At 42.1% G+C, this 16,124-nt stretch overlaps 1 pseudogene; it reads right to left on the reverse strand.

The window, feature by feature from the left end:
• Nucleotides 1–7,259: 7,259 nt before the first annotated feature.
• Nucleotides 7,260–14,173, reverse strand: LOC133927652 (probable galacturonosyltransferase-like 4; annotated as a pseudogene).
• Between the last annotated feature and the right edge of the window lie 1,951 nt (nucleotides 14,174–16,124).

The raw sequence follows: 16,124 nt of genomic DNA on the forward strand, positions 1-16,124 counted from the left end.
GAAGAAGCAAAGAGTACAAAAAAAAGAGTGCAAAGAGAGAGAGAGAGAATTAAAAAAAAGAAGAGAGAATCAGTTTGCATTTCAAATTTTGTTCTATTGTGCTTGTGTCTGTTATAGTTTTCGGTTTGTTTGAGCTAGTTTAAGGAACGTGTTCGGCCCATCAACTATGATGAGTATTGTGGACTTTTATTCAACTTTGTTAATCTGATTTCAATTATTGTCATTCCTTGCTACTAAATATTGTCTGTCCAAGCTACACCTTCTCTCGATCATAACGGTTTCTTCCCTTGCAATTATCTCACTCGCACCCGATAAGGTATCACGAACTAGTCATTGGTTGTGCTAACTACGGTGATTGGTAACAACACTTGCAAGAGCATGGTAAGACGCTTGAGAGTGTGTGACTCCACCTCCACCACCTAGTAGTCGATAGGGATGATTTATCTTTCGTTGTTTTCTATCTTCGACTAACCATGGCAGGAAAAGCATCGGATGTGAAAGAGTGTGTTTTGAGGGAAGAACTCACAATGTTGTTGAATGATCATCGACAAACTATTAATGACGACATTGACAATAAGCTTGCATGAACCAAAACCGCATTGCAACAACTCAATGAAAGCATTGCAATGCTCAATGCACGCTTTGATCGATTGGTTAATCCGCCACCGAACAATGGTTGAGTGGATTCTCATGGTACAACCTATGAACAAGAGGATTCCATCACGGATGATGACATTTTGAGATAAGAATGTGACACCTTTGATGAATGACAAAGGAACCGATTGTACTTCAACTGTCAAGGTATGAGAGGTAATAATTTTCAGCAACATAACCCACATATTAATGATGATCCATTTGCTAAGGTTAAGTTTACTATACCATCTTTTGAGGGTGCTTATGATGCTGAGAGGTATTTAGATTGGGAGATGACGGTAGAATAGAAGTTTCATGCTCATTTAGTTCATGAAGTGCATAGAGTTAGGCAAACCACTAGTGAATTTAAAAATTTGGCAATCATCTGATGAAAAAGGTTATGCATCGACGGTTTAGCTCCTACTACTTAGAGTGCTTTAAAGGTTGCTATGCGTAACAGATTTGTTCCACCCTCTTTTAAACGTGATTTGCATAAGAAATTATAGCACGTAAACCAAGATGATAGATCCATAGAAGAATATTACCATGAGCTACAAATTAGAATGTTGCATTATGATATTATTAAGGAAGAAGAGGTTGCATTGGCACGCTTTTATGGAGGATTAAGACGTGAAATTCAGGTCATAGTTGATTACAAAAATACAATAGTATTCCTAGATTGTTCCAACTTGCATGTCTCGCAGAAAAAGAATTGTAGGGACGACAACAGAGGCCAAGGAGCAATTTTGGAAGCACGACCAGTTCAAAATCAACGCAGGGACAAGTCAAAATAGTCACACATTCAGCTACACGGTCTGCTACCCCCTTCTTGAGTAGGGCGCATTCAGGAGTACCTTCGACACCGTCGCACACTCCTGAGGTAAGCAAATCTGTAAGTGTGCAGGGTCCAACCAAAAGCTCTTCTCCAGTTGCTTCTACAGACAGATCGACCGGGATTGTATGCAACTGATGCAAGGGATGGGCCACATCATTAAGGATTTCCCAAGTCAGCGAGCGTACATTGTAACAGAAGATGGTTGATATGTAAGTACTAGTGATGTTGAGGATGAATATGCACTTGCAGCTAACCATGCAGGCAATGAGGACCAACGTGAGATGAATATTGACAATGTGGAAGAATTGAGTGCAACTGCTATGGAGAATTATAAGACGCTTATTGTGCAGCGAGTGTTAAGTACTCAAATAGAGCAAATGGAACAGCTACAATGCCACAATTTGTTTCAGATGTTTCTCATAGTCAAGAATTATCGTGTTCGAGGCATTATTGATGGAGGGAGTTGCAACAACTTGGTAAGTTCAGATATGATCAAGAAGCTTTCATATCAACAAGAAACCATCCTCACCTGTATCATATTTAATGGTTCAACAACAGTGGTAAGTTGAAGGTAATGCAAACAGTTAGGGTGCATTTTTCTATTGGTTCATACCATAGTTGTGCTGATTTCGATGTAGTTCCCATGCAAATATGCTCTCTTTTGTTAGGATGACCATGAGAGTTTGATATTGATGCAACACATCATGGTAGAAGTAATAAGTACACCCTTATGGATAAAGAAAAGAAAATAACTTTTTTACCTTTAACCCCTGCTGAAATTGTGAAATATGAACAAGAGATAGCTGAAAATAAGATAAAGAGTTTGAGAATGAATCTGAAAATTAGCAAGTAGCGGAAAAAGTTTTTCCACCCAAAAAGGAGAAAGCAACAACAGCTTCTAATTCCGATGGAATTAGACTAAAAGGGTGTGTTATGCTTGCTACTAAATCTGATCTTGCTGAAATTTGTGATAATGAGCTGTCATGCTATGCTTTGATATGCAAAGATGCTTTAGTTTCACTCGAGAATATATCTAGCTCTTTGCCTCCTGCTATCGCTAACATTTTGCAGAAGTTTGTGGATGTATTTTTAGCTGAATTACCCCCGGAATTACCACCTATTTGAGGGATTGAACATCGAATTGATTTGATTCCGGGAGCAACTTTGCCAAATCATACTGTATATAGGACTAACTTGAAAAAAACTAAGGAAATTCAGCGACAAGTCTAAGACCTTTTGGACCGCAAGTATGTACGAGAAAGTCTTAGCCCTTGTGTTGTTCTTGTTCTTTTGGTTCGTAAGAAAGACGGTAGTTGGTATTTGTATGTTGATTGTAGAACCATCAACAATATTACTATAAGATATCGTCACAATATCCCTAGGTTAGATGATATGCTTGATGAGTTGAGTGATTCTATAATTTTCACTAAAATTTACTTGCGAAGTGGATACCACCAAATTATAATGAAACTTGGAGATGAATGAAAAACTTCTTTTAAAACTAAGTTTGGCTTGTATGAGTGGTTAGTAATGCCTTTTGGTGAACGAAGTTTTACGTACTTTCATTGGGAGATTTGTGGTGGTTTACTTTGATGACATCTTGATTTACAGTAAGTCATTTGAACTACACTTTGATCACTTATGTGTTATTTTTAATGCTTTGAGAGTCTCATGTTTGTTTGGTAACCTCGAAAAGTATGTCTTTTGCACGGATCGAGATTCTTTTCTTGGCTATGTTGTTACTCCACAGGAAATAGAAGTGGATGAAGCAAAAATTGAAGCCATAAAGAGCTGACCAACCCCTAAGACTGTTACTCAAGTGAAAAGCTTTCATGGTCTTGTGGATTTCTATCGGTGATTTATGCGGGATTTTAGCACCATTGCTACTCCATTAAATGAATTGACAAAGAAAGGGGTAGTTTTCAAATGGGGACCTGCACAAGAACAAGTATTCAAGTTGTTGAAAGAGAAGCTTACCTATACTCTATTGCTCCAACTCCTTGATTTTAGTAAGACCTTTGAACTAGAATGAGATGCTAGTGGGACTGAAATTGAAGGTGTGCAAATTCAAGAAGATAAACCTATTGCTTATTTCAGTGAGAAATTAAGTGGGCCAAGTCTGAATTATTCCACTTATGATAAAAAATTGTATGCTTTAGTTCGTGTTCTTGAAACTTGTCAACATTATCTATGACCCATTGAATTTGTTACACATTCTGATCATGAATCGCTGAAACATATTAGAAGTCAAGCTAAACTGAATAAATGATATGCTAAATAGGTAGAATTTATTGAGTCATTTCCATATGTCATAAAACATAAGAAAGAAAATGATAATGTGATTGATGATGCGCTTTCTAGACATTATACCATATTATCTCAACTTGATCATAAGATTTTTAGTTTAGAAACCATTAAGGACTTATATGCTGCTGATTTAGATTTTAAGGAAGTGCTTTAACATTGTAAAGAAGGGAAGACATGTAATAAATATGTGCTGAATAAAGGATTGCTCTATCGTGATAACAAGATATGCATTCCAGCTAGCTCCGTTCGTCTTTTGTTGTTACAGGAGACGTATGGAGGAGAATGATGGCACATTTTGGAGCAAAGAAGACTGAAGATGTGCTGGACGCCTATTTCTTTTGGCCAAAGATGACACATGATGTTGAGCGCTATGTTTTACGTTGTACCACTTGCAACAAAACTAAGTCTCGCTTAAATCCACATGGTCTTTATATGCCTCTTCCTGTTCCTAGTGTACCATAGGAGGATATTTCTATGAATTTTATTTTAGGACTACCTAGGACAATGAGGGGGTGGGATAGCATAATTGTAGTTGTGGATCGATTCTCTAAAATGACACATTTTATACATTATCACAAGAGCAATGATGTTATAAACATAGCTGATTTGTTTTTCAGATAAATCGTTCGACTACATGGAGTGCCCAATACTATTGTCTCGGACTGTGATGCAAAGTTTTTGAGTCACTTTTGTAGATCACTTTGGAATAAACTGGGGACGAAGTTGCTATTTTCTACTACGTGCCATCCTCAAACTGATGGTCAAATAGAGGTCGTCAACCGCATATTATCGACCATGTTACGGGCAGTTCTAAAGAAGAATTTGAGGATGTGGGAAGAATATTTACCACATATTGAATTTACTTATAACAGGTCGGTACACTCCACCACTAAGGTAAGTTTGTTCGAGGTAGTATATGAATTTAATCCCTGTGCTCCTATTGATTTACTACTATTACCTACTTTTGAAAGACTTAATTTAGATGCTAAGAAACGTGCTGAATTTATTCTTAAGTTGCATGAAACAACTAAAAAGAATATAGAGGGCATGACTCAAAAGGTAGGAAGGAAATAAAATTTGAACCAGGTGATTTAGTTTGGATGCATTTCAGAAAGGATAGGTTTCCAGAACTAAGAAAGTCAAAGTTGATGTCTAGAGCTGCTGGACCATTTAAGATAATTGAGAAAATCAATGACAATGCATACAAATTGGACCCACCTGCAAATTTTGGGGTTAGTCCCACGTTTAACATTTCAGATTTGAAGCCATATTTGGGAGAATAAGATGAGCTTGAGTCAAGAATGACTCCAATTCAAGAGGGGGGGGGGGATGATGAGCCCATGACTCCTTCGGATACGATCAATATCACTAATAATACTCAAATCATACAAGGTCCAATTACAAGAGCACGTGCATGACAATTAGACCACCAGGTGAACTTGTTCCTTGCTATTCATGCTTTCTTGGATGGATTAATACTAAATTCTTGTGATATTTTATTGCTTAGGAATGTGGGAGAAGTACCATAACCTTACTCAGACGTCACCTCTCGAAGGCCAAGTCTACTCGGACTCGAGGTTGAGCTCGAGGTCATAGTCGTGGTCGAGTCCTGGGACAACACGTCAGTAAAACGGGCATAACTCTCTCATAAGAATTCCATTTTTGGCAATCTTGGACATTTTGGAAAGCTTATGACGAGTTCTTTCCAATGGATATGAGATTGATCAAGTATTCCTTATAGTTCAGTAAGAGTCAATGAAAAAAGTGTTACGCCACCATATCGGACCCTGTTGGGTCTTGTAATCATGTCGGGGTCGGATTCCAGGTTGTGCACGCCTCTTTCCATGGCTGCACAACCCTAGGTTGACCTCCTCACGTCCCTCCTATATATACATAGTATTCATCATAGTTTAGGCTTAGGTTTAGCTTAGATTATTCTATTTTAGATAGTTTTGCTATTTATTAGTTTGTTGAACCCCAACTTGAGTACTTGATTGGTAATTAGCAATATTCAGATTACATCTACCTGTTCTTACTTGTGTTCTCGATTCGCTTGCAGCAACAACCTTCTTGGCGAGGTCAACCACGTCTTGGCACGGTTGATAACCACAGAGTAGTGGTGTAGTGGTTGCGAGGGTTCTCGATTTGTTCTGTTCGGAGCCTTTGGATTATCAATGTCGAAGCTCCACCAATTGACTTATCATATTACCTTTCGGAAGATCAGGAAAACACGCATCATGGCTATAGGTTGCAAACCCTTTTGAATGGTATAGTAGACACATTATATAAACGTAGAGCTTTTTAAATAAAAATTGATATAGGTTTATATTGTGAAATTTTTGGAGCTGATCAGTTTGAGGTGTCCTAATTCACAGCCCTCTTAGGACGTCACCGATCTCTTTCAATTGGTATTAGAGCTAGGGCTTACACCTTTCACAAGGATACATCAATCCAAGTAGTATTTGAGCTGTGGTATATATCTTTTTGATTAGTTAGGCTTTATCGACGTTCACGGTAGGGATGGATTTCGGTAGTGCTCCATATTTTAACAGCACTTACTTCCTTTGGTGAAAAATTATAATGACTTGTTTTCTTTAATCCAAAAGTTTAGATGTTTGGAGAGTCACTGAGAAGGGGCTGAATGAATGTCCCACAAACAAGGAGAGGCAATTCGATGCCTTGGCGAAGAGTATCATTTTATTTTCTCTATACATCAATGCATTCAATTGAGTATATTCTTTTACCAATGCACATGATATTTGGACTAACCTCATTGAAATACATAAATGCACAAAGGATATGCGCAATGAGAAATATCATATGCTAGTCTCTAAGCACAATAGCATTAAACAACTTACCCATGAATGTACTAATAATATGTACTCATGTTTGAATATTCTTGTGAATGAAATCAATATGCTAGGTTTAACGCCAATTAGAGATGATCAAGTAGTGAGAATGATATTTCAAGCTCTTCTTCAGAAGTACAAGTTGATTGTCTCCATTATCCACGACAATAATGACATTAGCAAGATGACTCCAAGCCAAGTACTAGGTAAGATCACAGCTCCTGAGATGACTATGAATATGAAGATTAAAGTTTCCTCCTCATTTGATGCCAAGAATTTTGCCCTCACAAGCAAGTAAGCTTCTCGCCCACACATGCAAGCGAAGATGAGGAGGCAAGAGCAAGAGTAAAGCTCAAACGAAGATGGCGGTGATGAAGATGAAGAGAGTGATGAAAAAGATGAGCAAAGCACATCAAGTGACGAAGAAACGGACCCCAAGATCACCAAGATCATCTCAAGATTGGAGAAGATATCAAGAGGATCAATGCCAAGATTGATCCTCTTGATATCAATGCCAAGATTGATCCTCTTGACGCACTGTCCTGGAAACCAAACAGTCGTCTCTCTCTGCAATATACGCTGAGCAAGCACCAGCCGACGCAAGCACCGGCGGATGCAACCATCCGAACACGCCCTTATGAGCCTCCATTTGCCCTCAACCGTGTGGATCTCCAGTCCAGCCCATCAGTCGGCCCAACATCCAGCCTGTTAGCCCAGGCCGTGACACAGAGGTAGTCGACGGTGCAGAGTTTCCGCGAGTCGAGCTGCAGCCAGGGCTTCCCCTTGCCATTCTAGTGTAGCAGGCTAATGGGCCCCGGGTGCATGCTCCGGCACTTTACCTCCATGTTGTCACCGTTGAGCCTGTGCTGGTTCCACCGAACCAGCTTGATGTCGCTGGCGAGCACCAGCATGAACGGCGGCAATGAGCTGAGGTGGTAGATTCTGCACCACCATCCACTCCTCTACCCACCTGGTGTATAGCTATGCCAAGGCGCCACTTGGCCACGTCCATCACCATGACCCCCGTTTTGAAGTAGCATGGCAGGCGGCCGCAGAACGTGGCTCTCAGCTCCATGTCGGACCAGACGCATCGGTGAAGTACTTGGTGAAATTGGCGTGGCAGAACTCAAGCACGTCCACCATGTGGCCTCAGACGTCAATGGATCGGAGCTTGCGGACGTCGTCGACGACCACCACATCGCAGTCGAGGTAGATCAACAGGCCCACGTCAGTGGGCAGCGTGTTGGTGAGGCAGATGCGCACGTAGTTGAGCGGCTAGTCTAGTGCGTGGCACACAGAGCGGGAGGCGGCAAGGGTGTCGACTCTTGGTCGTAGTTGCCTCGTTGCTGGTAGAGGAGGCGTCGTGCAACAGCTCAAAACCTTTTCATGAGAGAATCGTGTGTCAGTTTAAGTGGAAAGATATCATTCCTATATGGAAAGAGACGTTTAGTATGGAAAGAAAATAATGGATGGTTGATAGTACTTTTAAAGAAAAACAAGGTTTAACTTTGCACGGTGACCATTTAATCAACTCGGGTGGACAGCGAAGATCGTCCAGATCTACCACAACTAATGAATTATATAGGAATATAGAAGTATAGATATAAATATATATTATTATATCATAGCTTAATTAGTATACTATTATGTGATTTATTCTGCGCGAGTATAAGGTTGTTGTAGTCTTGTAGGGCCAGAGTCTTGTGATTCAACGCTCTTTGGAAATCCCACAAGAGGTGAATCTATTATGTCCCTTGATGGTTTGAATGAGATAGTGTCGACTTTGATATAACCGGGAGAGGTTGAAAAGAAGAAAGAGAATAAAGACGTACAAGTCCTTGGGAAGAGAAGGATTGGTCTAGAAATGTCTAGGATTTAATTAAAATTTGTACCAAATCCTATGGATTTACATCCCAAAACCATATTTTCAAATAGGCCTAAGTCCTAGGGAATTGAACCATAAACCTTTGAGAGGTGTTTGCACCTAAGGAAGTAGTTTGTAATGAGATTGGATTCCTTCATTACTAGAAAGAGGTGACGATTTTTTCATCTTCCCCACCAGTTGCTTAGTTATCCACCACTAGAATTTTTCAGCATTAGCATGTGATCGAGCTCCATGTCCATCAAATGGATATTAAAAAAGCTTTCCTTAGAGAATTGATGGAGGAAATTTATCGGAAGCAGCTTGATTGTTTTGTGGCCCAAATTAAGTGTGCATGGATCCATGTCACATGTCAATGAGACAATGGTGGCGAACCTCATTAATTAGAGTAGTAAATTATAAAATCTTCATTAACAAAATAAGCTTTCGAATCTTGTTTCCTTCATTCTAGGCAAATTACATAGAAATCCACCAACACTTCACCAGGGCATCCTGCCTATTGCCAGACTGCAGAAGCTACAGAAGTTTGATTTTGTGGAGTAACAATGCTAGAAGTCCAGAGACAAGACCAGCTAAAGACAGTGATATGCTCTGCAGCCTTTCCCCAATTTGCAATCAGGAGTTTGGTAAATAGCCTTCGTTTGCCACCCCTTGGCACTCGCTTGCAAACAGGCCCGGTGAAATAAACCTGCCAAGTAAAGCGCGCTTAGCTTTTTCGCTGCCGATGGATCGAAGTTGCAAAACTCTAACCGTACCTCACACTTCAGAGTGATAAATTGCGCGGAATCATCTTCTGCCATGAATTTAGTTCTTGATCGGTGTTCTCTCGCAGCATGCTATAGCCATGAAACTTCCATAACATTTAATTCTCATTGTTACATCGAAATCATCTTCTGCCATGAATTTAGTTCTTGATCGGTGTTCTCTCGCAGCATGCTATAGTCATGAAACTTCTATAACATTTAGCTCTCATTGTTAAATCAAAGTAATACAATCATATAAAAATTAGCCATTAGTCTTTACATAACTAATATGCGTACAGCCAAACTAGAGACACTATAAAGAAACAAAATACAAAGCAAAGTATTGTTGAGCAAGAGAAAAAATACTCCGATGTGGGAATTATGGTGGGGAGGTCACGATGCAAAGTCTAGACTGTCATCTAAAGTGAGTAAAGAGCTCTCTTGCCACCCGCTGTAACTGTGCGCATCCTGCTGCAACCAACTCGTGGTGTTCCTGCGTTGCAGTATACGGAGCCAGTGCATACAAATAAAAATAACCTTCAAAGGAGAAAAAAAAGTCTCTTATTAAAAATAATTCCATTCCTTTTTAACCAAAGTAGTTTGTCGCTGCCCCAGTATTCTCTAGCTACATATGGCATAGAGTTGATAAAACTGAAAATCTTCACTGGTAGACGTGCAGCAATTTGGATGGAACTGCGAAGACATGGAGACATTAAGGTTGGTTGGAGCCCAGAGCGATGTGTCTGAGAAAAAGTGATGCCTGAGAGTAGACTGAGATTTCGATGCTTTTTCCTGGCTGGGCAAGCATGAGATATGTGTATTTGGTTGTTGTCCTAAACCTGAGGTTGCCTGAAGTGTTAATACACACAATAGTGACAGAGGAAATCACGTACTTTATCCAATAAAATATAAATTTATCACTGGCACATCCCACATCTTATGCCCATCTGCCCATTAGTTTATGAAGCGTCCCGGGTTACCCGCTGCTTAAAATATTATTATACCAATCTCTGGATCAGTCGTTGGTACCATAGTCATACAACATGGAGAGTGGTGAGAAGGATTCATCATCCAAAAAAACATAAAGGATTCCTGCAGCTAACGGAATCCACGCTATCAGAGAGCACAGAAGGAACAGCATGAAGGCACGCCACTCCACAGGCAACTCGGGGGCGGACGCGACGGAGACCTACTCGTCAGCCTCACCGTCTGCTTCGACAAAGACCAGACCATCCTCTGAAAGCAGAAGCAAGAGTGAGTACAAATGTACTCAGTAAGTTCCAACCCTTGCCCTACGGCAGAAGTATAAATACATGTATGTGATATTGACAAGGAATAAGTTGTACGGTTAATCTTTGTGGACATGCCAAGTTTACACATGCAAAGGTGTATTTTCCAATAAGCAGTTTGTGAAAGCATAATATCAGTATTGTTAAATGAAGGGGGTCCGGCCATGGTGAAAAATCATCAGGGCTCAAGTTCTAATATTGCCGGACACCCCGTCTACGGCAACCCACGGCACACAGCTGAACTTATTTTCCAAAAACAAGCCCACCTTGCCCACACCCTCACCAAGGAAACACACGCAACCCAAGCACTATGATTGAAGCATAGCTCGTCCATGATCTTGGACATGGCTATTCAAATAGTATTACCTCTGTAGAGTAGTACACTTTATCCACAAGCTAAGTTTGGCAACACACCACCGTCGTGGTAGTGTGACTTAACAAAGCCATTACCCACCACAGCACCATCTCACTAGCCGCGCACGTGAGCTAACTAGGGGTTCCTGACCTTTAACTAGGCCTCCAACTGAGTCGTCAAGCCTGCATCTGCTTGCACTTACTCCATGGTTTCTCGTTGCACATCTACCTCCAAGCGATCAATAGACTAGCTGGCGGGGTTTAGACTAAGCCCTGCCATAAACAAGGTTGAGTGGCTGTGAAGACTAGGTAGGATGTCACATCAGCTCGAGCCAATGCAAAGATCTTCACATGGAGTCTACCACACATGCAGCACTCCTCACGAAGCCTGCTACATAGGTAGCGCTTCAACTCCCAAGGTGTTCCCAACAGAACCCTGATTTGCCCGAGCTCTAACCAGTTCTCGATTGTTATCAATATCCAACAAGTTTTTCCATCCTACAACTCACGCAACACCAAGCACCAAGCCTTTACGCAATTTGCAAAACTATATTTTGTTAAGCATGAAATACAATAGAGATTACCTCCTTAAGCATACTAATATCAAGGTAATTGCCTTAGTGTAAATAAAGTATCCGAGACGAAAGTCCTAGGGTTACCAAGATTATATTTAGGATGATCACAAACAGGCTGGCTAATCTACAGTAGGACATAACTAACTCAACAGTTTAAATTATGCCAGCAAGTAATACTTCATGCAATTAATCTGTGGAAAACAGCTCCTATGGGTTGTGGTGATAAAACATGGTTCGATATGATCAAAGGGAAACAGATTGAGACTTACCTTCGTTGAAGTCCTCGAGAGGGTCTTGCTCGAAATCTTGCATTCTCGGCTCCTCCTCCTCCTTGAATTCTCTGGTTTCTAAAACACGACACACAAATAAAATATAAATAAATTTTAAATGAATATAAAACTAGTATGAATAGATAGGATTTGAATTTAGATAAATATCAGTGGAAGAATCGTCAAAATCGGAGTTGAAACAGAGGAGATACGAGCCTTGGAAGTTTAAATCTAGAAAAAAGGGAAAGGTTACTATGCTAGAGTTACTATGCATTTGGGTTGCATCTTAAGTTGACTTGGGTTGGCTACTGTTCACTTGGTCTTTGTGCTGGGTTGGGCTCCATAGGCCACTGGGGCGACTGGTGTTTTGCTATGTGGGGCTGGGCCTTGCAGGCCACAAGGCCGTGGTAACCCAGTGCAGCCCAGGGGGTCTTAGCGCCCTAGGCGAGCGACGTTGTCGCTCGGTCGATGGCTCACGGCAGTGGACACGCCAGAGCCTCGCCAAAATAGCCTTCCCAACCATCATTCTTGACGACGAGTGCACCAGGAGAGAGGGGAGAACTGCGAATTGATTTTGAGTGGAGTTTGGGCAAGGGAGGCGAAGGGGACAGCTGGCGGCGTGTCATCATTGGAGCGGTCGAGGAGCTCATTGGGAGGCTCGGTGGAGGCCGAAGAGGGGGAGAGGAGTACATGGGAGGGTGGAGGTGGTTCAGGTGGTGCTCTAGAGTGGCTCATTGGTGGGGAATTTGGCTATGCCAAGGAGATCAAGGGAGGGAAACTCAGTGCTCGACCGAGGAAGAGAAAGAGAGCAGTGTGGGAGAGAGAGCTGAGGGAGGAGGAGGCCAATGCTTGCCTTGCAAGCTTCGGCGAGTGATGGTGAGTTGCAAGGGAGCGCAAGTAGGGGCTTTTATAGCTAGGCGAGGGAGAGCGATGGAGACGGTGGTGGGGTCTGATGGTGTTGCACGTGCGGTACGACACAAGGAAACATCAATTGGAGTTATTTATGGAAGTGTAGCACAGCGGACTTCGCACGGTGCAGGGAGGGAGAAGTCAGCTCAGCAGTCGAGGCGGCGATGGCTTTTTCTTCATGAGTGTGCTCAGCCAACAACACTTCTTGAGTGTGGTTGTCGTGCGTAGAGGCAATGGCAGAGGGGAGGTGATGCCGTGGTGTGAACCGATGACTCCGGTGTGGTATGGGGCGGCGATGGAGGTGGCGGGTGGCAGTTGGCTCAGTGGCGAGTCCAGTGGCTGTTGGCTTGGTGCGGGCGTATGTGTGAGTGGGAGCAGGGACGAGAGGAAGAAGGAGAGAGGGCGTTGGGGCGACTGGGTGAGTGGGCCATAGGGGAAAAGAAGGGAGTGGGCCAGTTGGAAAAGAAAAGAGAAGGGAGAAGGAGTGGGCCGCAAGGGAAAAGGTGGGCTAGCCTGGAAAAAGAAAAAAGGTGGGGAAAAGGATGGGCCGGCTAGAAGAAGAGATTGAGCCCAGAGAGAGAGAGAAGAGAAAAAGAGTTTAACATTTTTGTTTTGGAAATGATTTGAAATAGCTTTGAACCGAGTTCTTTTTTGCCAATTTTTTTTTGAAATTCAAGTTTTGAAAATTGACACGTTACAAACCTACCCCACTTAAAAAGAATCTCATCCTCGAGATTCAGGATCTTCCTTGAATACAAAGGGGAACTCTTTTCTCAAGGCATCTTCTCTTTCCCACGTGGCTTCTTCTTCTGTATGTGCGCTCCACTGTACGTGACACAAGCATACAGTTGATCCCCTGGTCTGACGAGTGACTACATCCAATATCTTTTCTATTACTTCCTAGTACCGGAGATCATCCTATAGATCCAATGTTTCCATGGGGACATGTTCTTCTGGTATCCTCAGACACTTCTTCAACTGGGAGACATGGAAGATATTGTGTATGTTGGTCAGTTCTTGTGGTAATTGTATCTGGTAGGCTACTGCACCAACTTTTCTCAGAACTTGGTAAGGTCCAATATACCAGGGAGCCAGCTTTCTACAGACTCAGACTCGACAGATGCATCCTCTTAACTACGCTGCCTACTAGTCATACAGCTCATCCAGGGCCACATGTAGCGTGTCATGGCCACAACGGTAGGGTCGCTTTCTCACATTCCCAGTCCTTCCAAAGTCTTCATCTGTGCCATCCAAGTGGGAAGATTTCTCTCCACTTGGGGAAAGATTCTTATGGACGTACGGCCGATAGCCTTCTTGTAGATCTGGCAAAGGTGACGCAGAGCCTTACGAGCAATAGCTTGGTAGGTGTCCGCAATCTAAACCCTGTGGTGGTCACACTCCACGACTTCATATTGGGGTGATCATCATTGGCTCCAACATGAATGGTGACCTCACAGCGCTCAATGCCGTATTCTTCAAACCCTCTACCCACGTACTCTGGATGTTCCATAATACCTAGCCTGGTCATGGTAGTGACAACACCTTTGAGAAGCCAAGGGTGTCTAGATAGTACTCGGTTACCTATCCTTGTTCTTCCATCTACAAAAACAGGAGAACAACGCTTATAAAAAGGGCTTTTCCAAAAGAAATAAGGAGAGTAAGAAGTTTTGTAACATAGTTTTTAAGGAAAATATCACATCCAGGTCTATGGTCTTGTTTTACAGCCAAGTATGGCTCTGATATCACCTGAAGCACTCTGGGTTACCCCTGGTGCTTAAAACCATTATTATACCAGTCCCTGGATCAGTCAGTGATAAATAAGAGTCTTACAACAGATGATACCAAAATCATACAACACGAGGAGTGGTGAGAAGGATCCACCATCCCAAAAATACATAAAGGATTCCTGCAGCTAATAGAATCCACGCTATCAGAGAGCACAAAAGGAACAGCGTGAAGGCACGCCACTCCATAGGCAACTTGGGGGGTGGACGCAATTGAGTCCTACTAGTCAGCCTCACCATTTGCTTCGATAAAGTCCAGATCATCCGCTAAAAGCACAAGCAAGAGTGGGTACAAATGTACTCAGCAAGTCTCAACCCTTGTCCTACAACAGAGGTATAAATACATGCATGTGCTATTGACAAGGAATAGGTTATAAGGTTAATATTTGTGGAAATGCCAAGTTTACACATGCAAAGGTGTATTTTCCAATAAGCAGTTTTGTGAAAGCATCATATCAGTATTCTTAAATGAAGGGGGGTTCGGCCGTGGTGGAAAGTCATCAGGGCTCAAGTTTTAATGTTACCGGACACCCCGACCATGGCAACCCACATCACACAGTCAGACATATTTTCAAGCAAACGAGCCCAACTTGCCCACACCCTCACAAAGAAAACACACGCAACCCAAGCTAGTTACTATGATCGAACCATAGCTCATCTATGACCATGGACATGGCTATTCGAATAGTTTTACCTCTGCATAGTCGTACACTTTACCCACAAGCTGAGTTCGGCAACACACCACTGTCATTGTAGTGCGACTCAACAAAGCCATTACCCACCACAACATCATCTCACTAGCCGCCCATGGAAGCTAACCAGAGGTTCCAGACTTTTAACTAGGCCTCCAACCGGGTCACCAAGTCCACACCTGCTTGAACCTACTACATGGTTTCCTATTGCACACCTGCCTCCGGGTGATTAGTAGACTAGCTGGCGAGGTTTAGACTAAGTCCTGCCACATACAGGGTTGGGTGGTTGTATTGTGAAGACTAGGTAGGATGTCACATCAACTCGGTCCTTAAATGAGCCAATGCAAATATCTCCACATAGAGTCTACCACACAGGCATCACTCCTCACGAAGCCTACCATACAGGTAGCGCTTCAACTCCCAAGGTGTTCCCAACGGAACCCTGATTTTCCCTAGCTCGAACTATGTCTCGGTTCTTATCAATATCCAACAAGGTTTTTGATCCCACAACTCACACAACACCAAGCACCAATTTTTTACACAGTTCACAAAGCTATATTTGGTTAAGCATGAAATACAATAGAGATTACCGCCCTAAGCATAGTAGTATCAAGGTAATCACCTTAGTGTAAATAAAGTTAATGAGACAAAAGTCCTAATGTTACCTAGATTATATTTAGGATGATCACAAACAAGCTGGCTAATCTATAATAGGACATAACTAGCTCAACAATTTAAATTATGCCACCAATACTTCATGTAATTAATCTGTGGAAAACGGCTGCTACGGGTTGTGATGATAAAATTGGGTTCAATATGATCAAAGAAAAATGGATTGAGACTTGCCTTCGTTGAAGTCCTCGAGAGGGTCTTGATCGAAATCTTGCATTACCGGCTCCTCCTCCTCGAATTCTCTGGTTTCTAAAACGTGACACACATATAACAACATAACACACAAATAAATACAATAAAATATAAATAAATTCTAAATGATTATGAAACT

This window comes from Phragmites australis, chromosome 8 (genome assembly GCF_958298935.1).
Source record: "Phragmites australis chromosome 8, lpPhrAust1.1, whole genome shotgun sequence".
Taxonomy (NCBI): domain Eukaryota; kingdom Viridiplantae; phylum Streptophyta; class Magnoliopsida; order Poales; family Poaceae; genus Phragmites; species Phragmites australis.